A 5,701-nucleotide genomic window follows, 5' to 3' on the forward strand; every position below is an offset into this window, starting at 1 on the left:
ACATCTTTGGCAGAAACGAGGCAAACACTCTCTCTTCCACCCCTTTGAAGGAGGATCTTGGATGCTCAGGCTACCTCTTCACCTTTTTAGGGTTTATTCTTTCATTCTTTCATTGTTCATCTAGGTTCACCATGAATATGGTGAACTAAACCTTGTATGTTTGTTGGGGAATCAATGTAATCTCTTGAAGCTCTCATATATGGAATTTATGCTTGCATCTTAATCTAAGACTTATGCTTTCTTTCATCATTAGTTAGGGTTTTTCCTCTTTGCTTAATGCTTGCATTGTTTAACTCATTCTATTGCATGATTATTGGTTTTGTCGATACGGACACGTACGGGGAAGTCTAGATCCGGGGAATTTCTCCCAATATTATACTGACAATATTATATTGGTTGTCGTTAAGCTCCTGCACTCATGAACTAATCATTAGGAATGCTAGGAATTGTATGAACTATTTGATTAGGGAGAAGCCATCTAGAATGGTACTTTAGAGAGTGGCATTAACAATGATGATTTGAATGTTGAATTTCTATAATGTATGAGAGTGGATGAGATGAAATTGACCCCCAACAACATATTCATTCATATAATCCTTTGAAAGTGTTTATCTTTAGTCTTTGCCATTGATCAAACTTCATGCATACATGTTTAGTTTTTTGTCTTGCATAATATAATCCAATTATTTCGTTCTTAAGTCTTAGTTAATCAACAAATCACATAACTAAACTAGGCCGTGAGTCCTTTGGGAAGAACGATACTTGGTCTTACCAAGTTTATTACTTGAACGATTCGGTCATACTTGCCGATTGTGAAACAAGTTTGTGACATCATAATTTGGTGCTTACAAATTTGTCCATCAGAGGGTCTTTTGTTTTCTTCACCAGATTAATATTTTTACATGGTTGAACAAAAACAATAAATAGAATGATGGATGAAAAAAACAATAAATAGAATTATTGTTAAAATAATATGACCTTATTATTATTAATATTATTATTATATTATTATTATTATTATATTATTATAATTATTATTATTATATTATTATTATTTAGGATTAATCATTACGTAAAAATAAAAGAGAGAAATAGAAGAGAGAGAAAATGAGAACATGAAAAAAGTGGTAGAGGAGCATTATTATTATCATTTAAAAATGTTTGGTATGTAGTAAGGTGTTTAAATTTTGATTCTGAAATTCAGAACATGAAAAAGATAAATTCTAATTGAAATGTAGCATAAAATGGAGGAGGGTCTGCATCACACATAGAAATAGAAGAGAGAGAAAAAAGTTGCAGGCTTTTTTGTCATGTTAGCACAAAATTAACGTTGTTTCTACGTATTTAATGGAAAGGACTTTATTAAAGTAAATTTTATCAGGTGTGGACGCAATTGAAACTTTTTTAAAAGGTAGGACCAACTTGACACACTACAACGAAACTAAGGACAAAGAAAGCAATTAAACCTAATAACAATAGAGTTCATAATCCTCTAACATAACAATTCAATCATAATAAATTTATTTTCGATCCTCGACTCTAAGCCTAGACTACCGGTCTATTTATTCATTAACTCTTATGCTAACTACACAACGTGATACCGTCACTATCAACATAACATCCTCTAAAGCATTACGATCATTAACACATGTACCACCATCATGAGTAGCCCCATCATGAACATCATCATGAGCATCCACAATACCATGCACCATAGTGGAAAGAATCAGTCCCACTTTTGTACCTACCTCACCCGCTTGTAGCCGCTCCTATAGACCATTTGTAGCCTCCCTTACAGATATGATCAAGTAGTCTCGTAATCCAGCTAAAGAACATGTATTTTTGCCACACAAGGACAACTAACACACCATCACCCCCACACAAGGAAAGTTCAATACTTGGACAACCCTTCCTTTGCACACAAGACAAAAGGAAGCATCTTTCTACAGATAATTCAGGATTTACTAGGTACAACAAGTGAACTTATCCCCTACTCTTATGCTCATCAATCACACACTCATGTACATCCCAACACTCACTCATGCTCCAATCTCCAACACAAGTCAAGACTAACCCTAAACATAACCACAAATCTCATTATCTGATTAGCACCTCGTCCTATAGCTCCTCAAGCTTGATCCACGTCCATTCTTCATCAAATTTGATATTTTTAACAAAAATGCAATGGATAATCGATTATCATAAGTGATAATTGACTATTCCTAAGAGGTTCACATTTACACAAAATACACTATGATAATCGATTATCACTTAAGATAATCGATTATTCTAGTAAAAATTCCCAGATTTGTCACACATGAAAGGATAATTGATTATCATCTTAGATAAACGATTATTCCCGAAACAAAACTCAAAACCAATGCGCAAATAATCGATTATAACTAGTGATAATCGTTTATTGCCGAATCGAAACACATACTGGACAAAATTCAAGTATTCAAAACACACACATCAACCCTAAATCATGAGGAAACATACTCAAAACATCATACATATATTCAAGCCTCACATTCCCTTATGAATAGACCCTCATACATTACATCACTTGAATCATCCAAAACCCATCATTATGTAGATTACAACCAAACAAACCCAACATAATGCATATGATCATCATACCACTCTTTACAACATATATTTGAATGGTAAAAACCCCAAACAACATACCTTTGTCCTTCCTTATCATCAAAACCTATTATCATAGGATAACCTAACAAAACCATACATACTTTCATATGATAAACCCAACATAAGCATTACATAAACCCTATTTCCATGCATACACAAACCCTTACTCAATAATAACCACAAATAATCATAACCAAAATCATATACACATGCATCAATACAAGGATTATCAATCAAGATAATCAAGAACATATAACATACAACAACAAACAAACAAAGGTAGGCTTCCCCATACCTTGGCCAATCTTAGACTTTATCTACAACTCCAAAACACTATCAATCTTTTCTTGCACTAAGGTTTTATGCAGTTCTTCCTCTTCTCTCTTAGAAACGCCTCTCTCTCCTTAGGGTACCAATGTGCAACACCTTTTTCCTCTTCTTCTTCTTTTATCTTTTTTCCCTCTATCTCTATCTTTTTAGTTTTAATAAATCTCTCACTTAATCTCTAGAAATCCATCAAGATTTCCTCTCCTATTTTATCTCAACTACTTCTTAAAATATCAACAACTACTAAATCCTCATAAGGTTCACGTAATCTTCCATTTACGTTTCAGATTTTCTATTATTTGCATCCTTTTACTTTCTACACCCCTTAAAATAATTCATGCACCACTTAATAAAGGTAAAATGACCCTTTTGTTCCTCGACCAAAAATACAATTAAAATCAAAATTTCTACTAAATTCTTCTCCCTAAGAATTGAACCCTCATCCATTCAATCCTAAACAACATCTCTACGAACAAACCAACACATCATAATGGTAATGTCACACACACACACAAATCACCAAACTAACATATCAATCATGTGTTGCACCTTATCAATAATAACACTAAATAATTAACATAACAATTAGTTCTAAGAAACATCTAACATTAAACACCAATTACCAAACAATAATACTCAAGTCTCAAAACCAATTTATTCCTTAATTACTACGTTTTTTTCGGGTCTTACATATTCGCTTTTGATTTAGAGTATTGTTATGCTGTGATTTTTTAGCCATACAACTCTTATTAGTTCACCCTAGGCTAAAGCAACCCAAATGGCCTCCTCTAGCCACTTTCCTCCAAGAGTTGGCCTAACTTCTCTTAGAGAATCATCAAACATCACCTCATTCACCATACAACACCATAAAACCGAGAGCCTTAGCTCACTCACACCAAATTCTGCAAACTTCATCCATTTACCATCACCATGACTTGTTCTTCTTGTTTTGACCCAACTTAACTAGGAGGATTGTCATCAACTTCCTCCACTTGAAGATCAATGTGTGTTTGTCATAAGATGAGTCTTTTGTAATAAGTTTAATAAAGAAGGCAAAATTATAAGAACCAAAGCTAGATTGGTATCATAAGGTTACAATAATAAAAGGTCAGGTTCTTGGTTTAGTGTGATTTAACAAACAAGATGAAGATGTTAAGACAAGATCGTTTAAGACTTATATCGTATCTTTCAAAAACATCTTTTGGCATTTTATCTATCAAAACATATTGAGAACTTGTTTGAGAATTGTTTAGCAATTTATAAACGATAAGTAGTTTATGAAAAAGTTTTGTGAAAACTAAATACTTTGAAAAAAAATTTAGTAAACACACCAATACATGAACAAACACATGATTGCTCTTTTAAGATTTTATATTCGATCAAAGATTTCCACACAAGCTTATTTGATGACTATTATAAGTGGTTGTCAGCAAGTACGTTAAGTATACAAAAACTTGAGGTGCCTATTATTAGCTATTTCAACCTAGGTTTAATTATTCTACAAATCAAACAATATAATCTATAGAGGTGGCAAAACAAAATCGAACTTGATGGACTGATCCACTAACCTACTGTTAATTTGAAAGATTGAGTTGACATTTTTAACTTTCCAACTTGTTTTAATTTGTTTCGCCTAGTTCATCAAACTGTTCTTTTTAAATTAAAAATTAGAATGATTGTTTTTAATTTAAATGATACAAAATACTGTTGTATTATAACTTAAATTCATTAACACTTATAAACTAAGTTTACATATTGATTTTTATGGGATAATCTAATAGGTAAGCGTAATATTTCCTTTAATTTATCCAAGAGATATTAATTACCTAATTAAATACTTAGATAATATTTACATAACTAAATGTATTTTTAATATATTTAAAAAAATAACAAAATTATAAAATAAAACTCATTAATCCACTTTTTAAATGATAAGTGAGGACTTTCACGCTACCTAAACATAATAAATAAACTCATTTCACATATTTTGTACATGTGTAACAAGAGAGTTAGTCAAAACCAATCATATTAACCTATTTGTCACCTCTAATTATATATAATATATAAGAAATTAAAACCAAATGTATCGATACATGATTGCTTTGACATTTTTTAGGTTATCCTACTAATTTTAATTTTAAGAGTACTAACGGCTTTTCTATTTTCTTAGTCAATGGTCCTAAACAATTTTCTTAGTGATATAGACTCTATCAATTTTTGAACTTTTGTTACACTTCTTATATTTCCTCCTCTTTCTTAACTTATGATATTCCCCCCTTTCTTAGATGTTCCTGATTTTCGATCATATTAAATTTTCTTCACAATATATTCAAAATATTGATCATCATTAGATTCGTGTAATCTTAATTAAGTCTAAGTTTATTTATTAATTTTATTTGTTAGTGGTTACTTTCATGATATTTTGAAATTATATTTAATCTAATACATAACTACACAAAGATAAATTATATACCATTTATCTATACCCGTTTAAGAATGAAACAAGGTTTATCTATTGTAAAGTTATAAACAAGAAACAAAATATAAATTCTCTAATTAGTTATTAAAAGTTTATGAACTTATTTAATTATAAATTATACTCATAAAAAATATTATTTGGGCATCGCCTTAGTCTAATAACTAGTATTGTTTTTCATCCATCTTTTTACTTACATTGGCTTCCATTTATTTCGTAATACTGTAATGGATTAATTAATAATTATTT

Source organism: Vigna angularis, chromosome 6, assembly GCF_016808095.1.
Source record: "Vigna angularis cultivar LongXiaoDou No.4 chromosome 6, ASM1680809v1, whole genome shotgun sequence".
NCBI classification, from domain to species: Eukaryota; Viridiplantae; Streptophyta; class Magnoliopsida; order Fabales; family Fabaceae; genus Vigna; species Vigna angularis.